Source organism: Magallana gigas, chromosome 3 (genome assembly GCF_963853765.1).
Source record: "Magallana gigas chromosome 3, xbMagGiga1.1, whole genome shotgun sequence".
Classification (NCBI taxonomy): Eukaryota; Metazoa; Mollusca; class Bivalvia; order Ostreida; family Ostreidae; genus Magallana; species Magallana gigas.
The window spans coordinates 10,325,944-10,341,542 of record NC_088855.1 but is presented as its reverse complement, the minus strand read 5'-3'; the positions used below and the strand labels follow the sequence as shown (position 1 = coordinate 10,341,542).

General features: G+C 32.6%; 2 long non-coding RNA genes across 3 annotated transcripts; both read right to left on the bottom strand.

Moving 5' to 3' along the window:
• Nucleotides 1–2,061: 2,061 nt before the first annotated feature.
• LOC136273621 (uncharacterized) lies at nucleotides 2,062–5,958 on the bottom strand. 2 transcript variants are annotated; one of them, XR_010711789.1, is made up of 5 exons: nucleotides 4,608–5,949; nucleotides 3,516–4,294; nucleotides 2,907–2,996; nucleotides 2,549–2,657; nucleotides 2,062–2,407 (listed from the first exon to the last, which is right to left on the bottom strand). It is a non-coding gene; the product is annotated as an uncharacterized lncRNA (long non-coding RNA). The 2 variants fall into 2 exon arrangements; XR_010711788.1 differs by having other exon boundaries at nucleotides 3,516–5,958.
• Nucleotides 5,959–6,024: 66 nt separating this feature from the next.
• LOC117692807 (uncharacterized) lies at nucleotides 6,025–11,800 on the bottom strand. Its single transcript, XR_010711787.1, has 5 exons — nucleotides 11,626–11,800; nucleotides 7,439–7,582; nucleotides 6,469–6,552; nucleotides 6,240–6,335; nucleotides 6,025–6,130 (listed from the first exon to the last, which is right to left on the bottom strand). It is a non-coding gene; the product is annotated as an uncharacterized lncRNA (long non-coding RNA).
• Between the last annotated feature and the right edge of the window lie 3,799 nt (nucleotides 11,801–15,599).

Below are 15,599 nucleotides of genomic sequence, written 5' to 3'. Positions count from 1 at the left end.
ATTTAATTCAAAATATGATGAAAATAGACAATCCAAGATATACATATATAGCTCAATTTAAAGCATACAGTGAGGGGAAATATATAATAGTTAATTACTTAAAAATCATAATTTGAAAATAACATTTACATTGGAATTAATTAGATAAAAAAAATATACTGGGACAGAAGCTCAAATCATATTCATTCTTCTGAAGGCGAACATGTATTTTCCTCCCTGTTTATGTGAAAACAGATTATAGCTTACCTGTAATTAAATTCTTTTGTTCTCAATTGCAACCTGCACCCCATTCCCACTTAGCCACGTAGCAGTACAGATTGAGGAGGAAAGGTTGGAAGTCATGAGATGCAATTTGCAAGTTGAGAAGCGCAAGCGGGAGCTCATGGAGGATGTAGTCAAGGGCAGACAGTACACCATCAGTGTCACCAGTCATAAGAGGACTTTTTACATCTTGATTTTAAATATTTAAACCAAAAATGTCTGCCATATTTTAAATTTTAAGTATATATTCATAATTGGGTGGGTGTAAATACAACATTTACAATGTGGTCTTATTTAAGCATTGAATGCATATTTTTGGATATCGTTGATTCTACCTAACACACCAGGCTATGCAGACAAATTGAATACCACGCTGTATTCAATTTGTCTGCACGGCCTGATTTGTTATAGGACAGACGGAACTTTGCCAGTAAAATTCTTTTTCAAAAGTATATATCAATTTGGCTACGTAAGTTTGAATATAATTTTATTTCATCTTGGAATAATGATTTAATTAATCTCTTAAAAACCTATGACGGCGTTTACTTGTGCGTACATGTATGTGTATATGCTGTGATCAGATTTGACTTTTTATAGAAAATGGAGCGTCACTGATTTCTGATGGAAACATTAGGGAAAATATACACAGATTGTGAACACATTGTATATACGCCCATCCTGTATGTTCAAAGTTTATAACATGACCCAAAACTATATTGATACAACTGTTTAATGCCCTTTTGTATGTCTGTCTGTAAACTTCTCACAGTTTTACTTCTTCTCCAGAACCACTGGACCAAAATTACCCTTCTTATTTTACCCTTTAATCATCACCAAGGCCACAGGAGGGGTTCAAGCAATATGAAAAAACATGGTGGGAGGGGGGTCTTTTAAAAATTTTCTTCTCAAGAACTAGATTTTTTAAATTGATACAATTGTTCCAATAGTGGAATAAGGGTTCAGTGTTAATCATACCTATGATAGAGAGATTTGTCAGTTGACATTGGGATATGATATTTCAAAGTAGGTTTCCATTATCTACATTTCATATTCATTTTGTTTTTATGTATTCTCAAACCTAAAATATATTGATTTGTTGCAAGTTAAGCTCCCCTTGGCTGAAGCCAACATGAGCCAATATGAATTTAACTGATCACACTTTGTCTGGCATTTGTATGTCTGTCTGCAAATTTTTCAAATGTTTACTTCTTTTCTAGAAGCACTGGGTCAATTTCAATCAAACTGTGCGCATGTATTTTCATAAGTTAGAACAAAAGCACTATGTAACAATTTAACTTTGTATTACCATTTTTTTTTCATGTGCTTCATAGTTGGGATGTTTTGTTAAAGAATCATATGTACAACATCACATCATATTTACATGTATTGATAATGTATTCATTTGTTGTTATTTGTTTGACATATTATAAAGATATTCATTATTAAGAATGTTTTTAAAATTTACTCAAAATACAGTCGTACTTATATAAAATATACTAATTTATAAAACTGACACTAGCCAAAAGTCTGAATTGATACATATTTGCATAATTATGTGCAATTCCGTATACATGATTTCTGTTAAATATAAAGAATGATATATAATTGTTGGCATATCCATACTTATTTTCATTTACAGGTTTTTGTAGACATTTTGTTTTAAAAGAAATGTATTTATATTACATATTTGTCAAAAGTCCATGTTACATGTATGTAAATGTATATTTGTTCAATTTAATAGATTATTTAATTGACACTAATCACAAATGAAAAATACATATTTGTTAAATGTTCATGTTTTGAACATGCGTATGTGTTTATTATTTATTAACAGTAGTTTAATTAATTCATTGATATCACAAATAGAAGAATCTTGTCATTTTTTTTTCTGGCAAGTGGACTGTAAATAAAATAAACTAATTATATAGCAAATCTCTGGATGAGCCTTTGTCGGACAGTCTGTCCAGCAGTGTCAGCATTTGCTCCAGGCTCAGGAACCCCCTGATCTGGATGGAAATTGAGCTCCATGACATCTACTGGCATCTTGATGTCCATACACAGGTTGTGCAGCTTGAACACAGCTGTGATTATTTGAACACTTTTGGCAGGTGTAAATAAAAGCATCCCTCCAGATTTATGTATGCACCTGAAAGTAAACAAAAAATTAAGTTTCCTCGCTGATTCATGGGTTTGACCCCGTTTGAAAATCGTATGATTGTATAAGGGAAAAAATGTTTGGATATTTTTAAATCCCGAGAGGTCATCGTTGTTCATGAGTAATCATTACCTAAATCTGGATTTGCAAACACAAAGAGCCCGTTCAACAACAACCCTTGATTTGCTGTGGTCATAGTTGTACTTTTCCTCTGCCTGGCTGCTCGGGCCAACCGTCAACTCTGTGGAAAGATGGAAATATAAGATCTCTTATGATTTGCTATGGTATAGGGTTTTTATCCAACGAGCCTTCGACATGGTTAAAATAAAGTACATTTTTAATTTATCGTGTGGCAGTAAAAACAGAATTTACAACAAGACAATTGATTTTGTATTTACCGCCACCCGGTAAATTCGAAATTTATAACATATACGTGCAAATTGATAAAATTTATTTATTTTATTCATTTTGTTCAGATTTAATTCCATACCTTGTTTCCATATGGGTTTTCAGTGCGGAGTTTGAAAACATGAACGCATCGTGAGTTGACCCTGGTCACTTACAAACCAGGTTGATAAACCTTGAAATTAAAAATAAGTTGGAATTGAGAATTTCAGAATGTTGGCTAAGTGGGAATAAACCTGATTAAAACAGTCAAGTAAATAATTATAAACCGTTTAATTGGATGTATAATCAATTAAATGAGATCGATCAGCAGTATTTAAAGAATATAGCCCCCTGATCACTCAGGTGTGAGAATTAAAATGTTGGCCAGGTGGGAATTAAGAATTTCAGAATGTTGGCTAAGTCTGTCTATTTGATTTTTAAAATTAAGAAAGTTGTGATATTATTGTAAAAGTATATGACCTTCATTTAACATTCAAAATATGTTTTTGTTTTGTTTGTTTGTTTGGTTTCTTTGTGTTTCTTATGCATTATTAAAGTACATGTAATAATAAATATTACTTCAAAAATGCATCGGAATATTAGTTTGAGCCTCTGTAAATATATTCAAAATATGAGTGATCAATTATTGCCATGCTTTCAGGAAAAAGTAAATTGAAAACAGCCTTTAGACGCATTCAAACTGTATACTTACAAAATGCCTCTTTGTCTGGAGAAGAAGTATAAGGAACTATGTGTGCTGTAACTGGTGTGGAGAAAACCGGTAAGAGGAGGTTGAGCTGCTGGTAGCGGGAGAGGTAGATATTTTAGCTTTCGATAGATTATTACTATGGATTGATATAGTTCCATTTGATGTTGTTACTGTATTTTGTTCGGCTGTTGTGGTTTGAGTTGTGGCAGGTTTCATTGTGGTTTTGGTTGTTGTAGATTTCATTGTGGTTTTGGTTGTTGTAGATTTCATTGTGGTTTTGGTTGTTGTAGATTTCATTCTAGTTTGGGCTGTTGAGGATTTCATTGTGGTTTGGGCTGTTGTAGATTTCATTGTGGTTTGGGTAGTTGTAGGTTTCATTGTTCTTTTGGTTTCTTCTGTGGTTTTGATATCTGAGGGTTTCGTTGTGGTTTTGGTAATTGAGGGTTTCATTGTGCTTTGGGTTGTTGTAAGTTTCATTGTTGTGCCTTTTTCAGGTATCAATTCGGGTTCGGTTGTCACATTACCGCTTGTTATGATCACTACTTTCTCTGTTGCCGGCCTTTCCGTGGTTGTTTGTACCGGAACATTTGGCGTTTTATTTGTTGTTGTAGGTTGCTCTGATGATAATTCTTCTGTTACAAAGTTTGATGCTGTAGTCGTTTCTAATGATGTTCCCGTTGATGATGTTACCGTTGATTTAGGTAAAATCGACTCTGGATTCAGAAATTTTCTTAGCGATTCTCCACAGTACAAACTAATGAGGTCTTCCGATTTTGTTTGAGCTAAAGAAAAAAAGACATTTACAACTGATCCTTATGTATTTTAGAGGAAACCCACGGATGAAAAAGCTTACTTGTATTTAATTGTATCGTCATCATTATTAGAAATATATAGAGATTTTTAACCATTTTGTCTTTTCATTTGACATGAACGCCAAAGTAATGTCTGTTGCTACCTAACACTTTTAATTGTTTAATAAAAATAAAACGTCTTAAGACATACCTTTTTAACATTGTACTTTATACTGTTAAAATATTTAACAACCCCAGATGATATACGCGATAAAAATCATTGGAGATACAACCCGTTTCATACCTCTCTGCAACTTCCAACCAAGCGCTGTGCTTAGTTTGGACGGTGAGTGTGAGACCGAACTTCCCTCTAATCATCGACCAACGCTCCTTATCTGTCACGAGGTCGATAAGAATCCAATGTAAACAAATCGTCTGCTATGCAAACCGAAAACCTCCGTTGACTGAAGAGTTCCTCTAAGTTGGACGTAACTCGCAAATCGTAAGGGCTACGTTTACGATATGTTTAGTGAAACGCTCGGATACATGCACGTCTGGAAATCGTAGGTGTACTCGTACGTTTACGATCTACGAATTGTTGGTGAAACGGTCGCCTGATATAGCATTGAATGATTTATTTTTGACGTCGTCGTGTCAATAACTGCCGTCAGGTGAGCAGACAAATTGAATAACGCGCGGCAGTTATTGACATGAGGACGTCAAAAATAAATCATTTTATGCTTATATTTACATTCCCTTACTGAAGAAATCAATTGTTTACTTAAATAAATCTATATAAAGTGCAGGTCACAGAGGGAGTGAATAAGTAACAGCAAGAACAGCTGTTTTGTAAAACCGGTTTAAACTGGTTTTCACATAGACTGTTGAGATGAGATCGACGAACATGAAAATATAATCCATGATAAATAACTCTTTAAATGTTGCTTTTAACAATAAAGTCAACTTTTTTGTTGAATAATTATAAAACATGGTGTTTTGACAACATTCATGAAATACATTTTTTAACCGATAACATAGAAATCACTGTTTGAGAACTACTTATGTAAATTACTCGTAAATTCATACGCAGTGAATAGGTGTTGCAATTAGAGGCATTTAAACATCACGGAATTTAATGGAAAAACACAGTAGAATGTAAATATTATTTTTTGCATGTAAATTGTGTGAAAAGATACTGCAGTTATAAGACTGTAACACACACAGAGTACTCAAAGGTTAGAATGACTAGTTTTATTATGACGTCACAAACGTTGAACGCTGTAAAATGCAACGTCACAAGCGAGAACCAAAGTTCACGCTTGTGGCTGTTACAGTGGCTCTTCCATTAATTTTAACTTACCCTTAGGATAAAACAGAAATTTTGACGTAAAAATCACATTTGCAGACAAGAAAAGAAGTTTTTAAAAAATGTAAATATAAGCATTAAATCATTATTTTTTGAAAGATATAGGCCTAGTCTCATAACGGCAGCGGTGTGTGCATACAAATTTTCATAACGCGCTAGCGCGTTATTCAATTTGTATTTTTTTAAACACTTTTTAAAAAGTCTAACATGATTATATATTCAACTTAATGTATATGCTCAACCAAACATTGAATTTAAAATTCCTTGCCATTTATGCTTACCTTGCAAGCTACATGTAAACGTCAAAGCTTCACTACCTAAAATGAAATTCTCGGATTAATTTATGGTTTAAAAAAATTCCAAATTTGCACGTTAAAAACAACTATTACCTTCATTTATTTCGTAAAAAAAATCGCAGTTTGTGAAGCTGTTGTCCATAAACCGTATTCGAACTGTAGAGTCTACAATAGACATACATGTAGTATAATAAATAGATGAAAGAGAATCATTCAAAGTAAAAACAAACTTTGCAAAATTTTATACGAGAACATTTCTTAAAAAAGTAATTACTATCATCGATCCAGTATTTGACATCATTCTGCACCGGTTCTTTAGATTTTGAACAAGAATTATTGATGGAAGTATAGTTCACTTCTAGTAAGCTCGCTACAATTAACAAAATCAAATTTCAATTAGTTAGACGAAATACATGTAAGTATAATCAATGATTATCAATTAAATATTCTTTATTGACACTATTATCAATATGTTCATGTATATTTTGAAGACAAATACAAACCTGAAACGTTTTCGCCATCTGAACATAAAAATTGAAAAAATTTGTCTTTTTCCTTTGCCCAAAACTTGACGACAAAAACACTGTCTGAAGAAAGAAAATCAATGAATGAGTCGGCATACATCTTCATTTTCGCTTTTAAAAATGTTTACCATTCATGAAAATTTTGAACTTAGAAGAGCATGATTGTTTGCTAAGTTTAATGGATGTTGCAGTAGAATATCAAATATGTGAGCTAAAAATGAATTATGGTGAAGCCATAAAAGATATTTTCGCGAGAAAAATATGCGTATGTCTTTTAATTTTACATATTCAAGTACATGTCTATGTATCAGTGCATCACAATTCTGCATACACTGATATTTTTAAACTTTTTTTTCTTCGACATATGACCATGCCAATATATTTACAATTTCCAGTGTCTTTGTGATAAAACCTCGAATCGATTTTGAAACGTAAAGTCGATATATTTCATCAATGACGCAGTTCGGGCGAAAGACGGGGTTTGTGTCCTTTTTGATATTTTTCATTTTATCAAATCAAATATACAACATAAAGTAGTCATGTTGTATATTTGATTTGATAAAATGAAATATATCAAAAAGGACATTTGCATACTTATACAAAAATAAAAATAAGGTAAAAATATTTAATTGATCAACAACTAAAACTTATATAAATATACGTTATAAGGAATAACTGTTGAATATTGTGAGGTTATCAAATATAGTCTGTCGTGATCAAATTTGTCATCAGGTCCTGTGGTCTTTATTGGATTTGGTCACGCACAACCGTATCTGATAGCTTCAGAATACTCAAAGAATAATTTCTTATCTCTTGAATAAATAAGAAAATTGACCCCGTGAAATCTTTGAAATTTAGAATTAAAAGAATTAAGCGGTTCATTATATTCTGTATGAACATGGTGCAAAATATGAAGGTATCACAGAGAACTTGCGTAAATTATCAGTACTTGATTGAAGTTTAATCTCAAAACCAGATGGCCATATTAGAATTTCCCTGGCCCTTATATCGATCCCAAGGATGCAGTTTTTCATCGGGGACGTAATCTGTCCGACTTCTTCTTTGACTTGCTTGGCAATGTAACCTGAAAAACCTGTAACAATATTTAATATAACTTTTATTCTACACATTCTATTTCATTTTAAAACACTTCACTTATCTGACCATCCCCTCCAAAATCGCACGTACACACCCATACAATGTAAAGCAGTATAAACAAGGTATCTGTGAGCCAATGCTCACTAGTGATACCCCCGCTCTGATGTGAATATGCAAAATAAGCAAAGTCGACATTTAACAGAAAGCCGGCATCCGATTGGTACAGAAATATATCCCACAATATGGCATGCCTTAAAAAACACTGTGTAAAAATTTCAAGCATCTGCGATAAATAGCTGCTGAGAAATCTTTGACGAAAATATGTTTGAAAATTTTGGCTAAAAATAAACAAAGTCGTCATTTGACAGGAAGTTGACATCCGATTGATACAAAAATATATCCCACAATATGGCATGCCAAAATAAATAGTGTGTTAAAATTTCAAGCATCTGCAATAAATTGTTGCTGAGAAATCTTTGACGGAAATTTGTTTGAAAATTTTGGCTAAAAATAAACAAAGTACTCATTAAACAGGAAGTTGACGTCTGATTGGTACAAAAATATATCCCACGATATGGCATGCCTATACAAATACTGTGTAAGAATTTCAAGCATTTGCGATAAACAGTTGCTGAGAATTCTTTGACAAAAATTTGTTTGAAAGTTTTGGCTAAAAATAAACAAAGTCGTCATTTAACAGGAAGTTGACGTCTGATTGGTACAAAAATATATCCCACGATATGGCATGCCTATACAAATACTGTGTAAAAATTGCAAGCATCTACGATAAATAGTTGCTGAGAATTCTTCGACAAAAATTTGTTTGAAAGTTTTGGCTAAAAATAAACAAAGTCGTCATTTAACAGGAAGTTGACGTCTGATTGGTACAAAAAAATATATCCCCCGATATGGCAAGCCTATACAAATACTGTGTAAAAATTTCAAGCATCTGCGATAAACAGTTACTGAGAATTCTTTGACAAAAATTTGTTTGAAAATGTTGGCTAAAAATAAACAAAGTTGTCATTTCACAGGAAGTTGACGTCATAGTTTGAAAATCAGCGTTATTCATCAAATAAAAAAGGGAGTTTTAGATAATACTTATAAATAAATATTAAAACGATAGCTATTATTCTAAGCCAACAGAAAAAAATTTAGTTTTATATTAAGCATATTCCAGAAACAGATTATAAAAAGGTTTTCAAATTATCTGAAAATCAAACCGTGACATATACTTCCAAGAAATGATATAAGACAAAGTCCACATATTGATCTTAGTCAACGTACACAAAATAGTAAACTATAGTTTGTCCAATGAAATTTATGAAGCACATTTGGGAGATTTTTTATAAAAATGCACACACCTGTGAAAGAAATGCAATTGAAATTGATGAAAGGGAATAATATACAAGGTAATTCCATTCAAACATTATTATTTTCCACTTGAAAAAGACACAGGAACGCAAACTGATTTCTTATGGAGATTTATAATGAGGAATGTTGACATTTTTCTCCATTGGGAAGTCACTCGGAATACCTCGCATAACTTTTCAACGTTATCATCCGGGTCAGTAACAATACCGAATCCCCGTAGACTTCACATTTTTAGCCGTGTATTAAAACTTAATAAGCTAGCGGGGGCATTTCAAAGGAGAACTCTTGGAAATTAATCATTCTTTTGAACGAACATCATTGGAACCCTGAGGTATTTGCAAATATTGAGCAATTAAGCAAAATGTGAATCGAGGATCTCTTGGGACAGAGTACAATATAATGTATATATGTATCGTAACGCCACGATTGCCTTCACTGGCAGCCAAAACAAATGCCATACTTTTACATTTATTTGCACAGAGGACTTTTTCCCCCTAAAGTTAAAATTGGACCTGGACCAAATACGAACTCTACCTGAGTGTATTTCCTGATAAAATATTTGTATATGCAATTTCAGTTTAATATGTTAAACATCCCTTCAGAAGTTAAAGACCGAAAATAGAAAATTTCTTAGTTTTTTTTCTATGTTCAAGGGTCACAACTCCGTCAAAAATCAATGGACCTGGATCAAATTCAAACTTGAACTGTATTGTATAGTAAAATATATGTATATGCAATTTTTACCTTATATAAACATCCATTTAAAAGTTAGAGCGCAGAAACTGATTTTGTTTGTTTTTCTAAGTTCAAGGGGCTTAACTCTGTCAAAAATTACAAGACCTGGACCTTTGAACCTGACCTGTTTATTGTTATCACGTAACCATATATACATAATTATATAAAATTTGAACTGAATGCGAGCAATATTGGAACATTGTGTGCCTTTAAATAAATAAGTGCGTGATTAAATAAACATTCACAAAAATATGCAGTTATTCCATGTTTGTAATCAGGAAAGTAACAAGGTTCTCCATGTTTTTCCTTGTGTATTTTTCTAAAATGGATCCAAATTTATCCTAAAATCTATAAATAATTTATTGTAAAATTTATTGATCAGAATAGAAAATGCTTGGATTGTGTTTAGTCGAAATAAATAGAAACAAGGACCTGAAATATATACACTTAACGCACGGCTATTCTGCGTCAATCGCCAATGCTACGTGTATATAGCACTTTAAAGTCACGGAGACGTTAAACTATTATCCAAAGCGTTGTTTATGATCACACACACCCTACTAATATATATATATATTTACTCTAATTTTATATTATACTGTATTCTTTATATTGAGAGCAGAGACTGCAAGGACGGACCTCAGCTTCCAAAAAGATACAATTATTTCCATGCGTGGAAAAATTTATTCATGCACATGTAACGTCGATAATGTTGCTTCAAGTAGTTTTACTCACCTTTGGATGAGTTACATAATAAACCGGGGGCCTACTTTTTCGCAAAGGTATACACAACCATACAACCATAACCAAAGACTTTTTTGGCTTGTCAAGGTATTTGATAAGTCTAGCCCCCCCCCCCCCCCCTCACCTTTTTATTTGCCTCCGACGCCACTGAATAATTTATAAGAGATTAAAAGTAAAGTGTAAAGAAGATGGGGGAATAAGATGGCACAAATGCCCATTCGGTTTAGTCGTAAAATACAATTTTGAATTTATTTATTCCCAATTAAATCTTTTCAAATATATTATAATACAAGTTTGCAAGAGCACAATTTCTAACTATCATATCCAGTTTTTTTTATATATTTAACAAAAGATAAGAAAAACACATATAGCCTGAAATTTTGGTGGTATCGAATCCATAACATAAAAACCCTAGCTGTATAAGGTTAGCTTATGTCAGATACCACTGAGCCATTTCAGACACAACAAAGTAGGCTGTTTATATATTATGTATGACTGGCCACGAATTTACGGACTTGTATTATTTTTTCAAAACGTTCAATTGTTTGGATACGAAATGATATTTTTTATGCATAGTGGGTCATCTCTCCACGTTTTTGTTGATTGAAATCGTCTTGTTTTCCATTAGACCTTATTTAGACTGTGAGAAAATATGGAGCACAGACCCACTCTATAAAAGAAAATGCCTTGAAGTTCTGAAAAATGACAGTATTTGCAGGTTTTGATATGTATACGCCTATTTGAGTCAACATATTCCAAGTATTGAACATATTTACAGGTTAAAAATTAATAATATGTTAAATATATATTGTTTTAAATGATTTTTTTAAACAATATCAGATTTATTGATATTTTATTTTTCAGTGGCTTGTCCGACCGTGTATGGGCATTTTACACGCCTTATCCACCCATCTTCTTTACATTTAAACAGTAAACGCTTTAACTGGCCTATCTTGTAGGCTATTAAGGATACAATTTTTGTAGTATAAAAACTCACTTTGATATATTTTTAAAAGCTCAAAATGTAAAATAGATCTTTTTATTGTTGCTTTTAATAGCATGTGAACGTGCAAAATCATAGCTAGTTTTATCTTAGTCGTAAAAAATGTCCGAGTGCAACATATTATATATATTCAAATCAAACTGTAAAAACAAAACAAACAGAACACATCTATATGAACTTACCATTATCAATCATCGTTGCTAAAAGAAAGATCAGAGCAAGTCTCCCTACAGTAATCAACATTCTAGAAAACTTCACAAAATATATCTCCCACCATTCTCTAATAAGGAAATGAATGCTCTAATAATTTTAATTTCCCTCGCTATACGTTTGCGAGAGAAAACGTATGTTTAGAACAGGAAGACATTCAAAAGAACTAACACGTGACGAACACATCCGATATAAAACCCGGCTTCAAAAGTGTTCACGGATCAAAAATAAAGATTCATTGAAATTCCAAATTTCCAAATGCTTTTGTAAATATATAATAAAGAGACTGAAGCTTGGTTTGGATGAAGTTGGATTTGTCTCAGTGAAATATCTTATGAAGATACAAAAGAAATCTGTTTTGATTACTTTTGATGAAATTCATGTACAGTACCAATAAAAGGGGTGGTTTATCTTCTGATACTGTAAACAGTAGACTGTAAGCTGAAGTTTAACATTTAATACTTTCTCGCAGTATATTCAATAAAGGCGAAGTCATATGAAACCGACTTCTTATATTGCATGCCAAACGGAAAAAGATATATACATTAATCATTGGAGTACTGAATACATAAGCTGTTGAGCGATTTTGTGTCGAGTACCTAACCAATACTCTGAACTCACCAGAAAACACAAAGATAGTGATTGTTGTTTTTCTTGACAGTTCGTCATTTGTTTTGTTTCGTCAGCGTACATGAATAGAGGAATAGAGGATGCACTTGATTTTCCTATATTGTGACTACATGTAACCACACTCACTACATATTCATGCTGGAATAAGCAATGAAAGGTGTGATTTTAATGTTTTAATAAAGAAAAGCCTTTGTATACCGTTTAGGTATTATCTTAGAATAACAACTAAAACTTAGCTACCAAATTACGATAAGCAAGGCAAAATTTTGACACAAGAGTAGATTCTGAAATTGAAAATTTAGCACTTCACTGCAAGATCCTAAAATCTTCACTACAAAGAATGCTTAGTTTTTATTTACAACTTTCGATATACTCATAAAATCATGTATTGGAAAAATAATCTGCATTTAGATTCACACTTGTTGTAACACTTGACAGAAAATAGAAGGTGATGCAATTCCATGAAATGCTGCAAAGAAAACTAGCTCCACACTGAGCTTGTAAAATTTCTTCGTTGCATTTTGCATTGGTCTTTGCCACGAAACCGCTCCAAATAGTTAATGGTGCCCACTGTAAAAAAATACTGTCATGCGTCAATGGCCTTCTGATTCAAAATTTTGTCACGCAGGAACAAACCATTTGCAAAGACAGAAAGTTCCATACCATATCCCTAGGGTCAACGGGATTTTTGTTGGTATAGAATGTCTGTATGAACTACATATGTAAATCTGTGTTTGGTTTGGACCTGCAAGCATGTTCATAAAGCTATCTTAGGACTATGGTGTGTCCTAAGTACATCTTAGGATACGTCTTAGTCTTATGTCTGTTTCTCGAAGCTCTCCTAAATCTAGGAACCGCCATAACTTTGTCCTAACTTTAGGACATCGCTTACCTTGTCCTAAGACCATCCTAATGCTGTAAAATCACGTTTTAGGAGATACTGGGACTGTTGTGAAGCTTCTTAGGACCGTTATCTAAAATAAAGCAAAATTTTCTTCAGTTCCAGCATTTCCGAAAAACCTCAAATTACTAATCCGGAAAGGGGAGGGGGGGGGGGGTGGTTAGTCATTTATTCCATCATTTAACAAAATTATGTGAAGATAGACCCCAAACTCTCACCCCCTTCTTCGGCCTGCCTGGAATCTGAAAAATTAAGCATTTTTTTTTTATTGCAAATACTGTCTTTGTTTGGCGAAAAAAATTTATTCACTTATTTTTAATATTCACATTGTAGAAATTGCCCTTGGCTAACAAGTAAAGAACTATATATGATAAGAGTTAATTTTGGCCCCCATAATTCGCCATTTTTTAAGTGTTTCAGGAACAATAAAATGTTAACTAATTTTTTAGAAGAGTTGATATAAAATATATTTTTCATCTATTTATTTGATTTATTTGCACTCACTGGCAGTATATAACGTCAGAAGTGACGCCATTTCTATAATTCAAACAAAATCAGCCAAAAATTGACATTTTTCTTATCTATTTACGAATGGGAAATAAAGAGCGCATGCTTGAACAAGGAAAATTTGTTTGTCACTTATTAGTCTTGGCTAGATACATCTCTGATTAAAATATTTTATTTTTTCAAGAATGCGCTCCATGTTTTCGGAAGGAAAAACTGCTTGAAAACAAGCTGTTTTACGCTAAAAATGCAAAAATGGCGGGAAAAGGTTGTCTTTACAATGTCATATTTCTAAATTGTGGGCACTTGAACCAAAATGAATATTATGTAAACACATCACATACATATCTGTACTAAGAAAACAAAGAATGATAGTAAAATGATGATGTTCATTTTAGGGGGCCATTTTAGGCCTTTATCATATATAGTCCTTTACATCCGTTTATGAAAGCAATGCGTGATCATTCTGAATTTTTATCACTTCATTCTGACAAAAAAAAAAATAATCTTTAAAAATTTCGTATTTATGTATTTTCGAGATGCATTACATGTACCACTTATTTTGTATCTAATATATTCGTGTATTCTATATTTTGTAGATTAAAGGGGAATTGGTTGTGTTTATACGTGTGTGTTTCTACATGATTGTAACGTTAAATTCTAAGCGCGTGTTTATGTATTAGGCTACATGTACGTACATGTACTTTGATGATAAAGATTATCAAAGGTAAATTCACACAGTCAAAGAATGCACACGTGCTGCTTAAATAATTATGTGTCTGGATACATATTTTCCTTAAAAAGAAATAGCAGTCATTTGGGTTTTTTGGGGGGGGGGGTAAATTTTCTTTTTGTTTTGTTTTGTTTGTTTGGTGTTTTTTTTTTAACGAAATTGTTATTGGACACTGATATATATTTAAGTATTTGTATTTTTTAAAATAAAAATTTTCCACATTAAAATTACTGGTTTTAAGCATATCGTGGTAACTACGGACACGTACAATTTTCTCTGGCAAAATGTTTAATGATATTTCCTAAAAAAAAAAAAGTTTATCAAATTCGATGTGTATGAATAAATTTAAAAAATAAGAATGGTTGTAGAAGGATAGGATATCTTAACTTCAGATGCTCCTAAGTTACCGTCGAGCTACATCTTAAGACGTGTCCTAAGTTGATCTTAGGATGTTCTTAACTTTTTTCCTTAGTCATATCTTAGGAACACACTTAGTTCATATGTTATGAAAGTTTCGTGAACGTGCCTGCTGATTTTTAATCAAACAGTTTTTGATCGATGAATGTTGTTCCACTAGGGTTATGTTGGTGTCTTTCTCTCCCGAGTAGAAAAGCACATCCAGCAAATCCAGCTTGTCTTCCTTGTAAATACTCTCTGCAACTTTGTTATTTCGTACAGATTGTGTAAATAGTCTTTGGCATATCAAGAGTTTGGCTTTGTTTTGATATTAAATGAACAAAACTATTTGATCTGTAATCAAAGAATATAATTCAAAGGCGTGTCCTCCTTCAGATGTCGATCAAATGTCCCGTTACCTGTACAAGCATTGCTGCTCAAAAGTTATTTTCAATTAGGCGTATTGTATTTTATTACAATGCTGTCACAGTTCCAAACAGCTAGCGTCTGTAGCGTCTTGTTTATGCAGCACACTTTCTTAAATCGATATTCATAAATACCTAGGGGTTAAAACGATATTTATTTACCAGAATGAAAAACAAAATCCAAAGATTTATCTTCTGAAATACCCCCTCTGTAAAATTTAAAAAAAAAATGTCTACGGAGATTTTGAGTTGTAACGACGTGAAAGTGCCCGTAAAGATGACTCTGAAAAATTGTGCGGGGCTTCAAAACTGAAAAAATTGCCGGATTTCCAAATCTCTGTAAGAAATCTTGAAAGA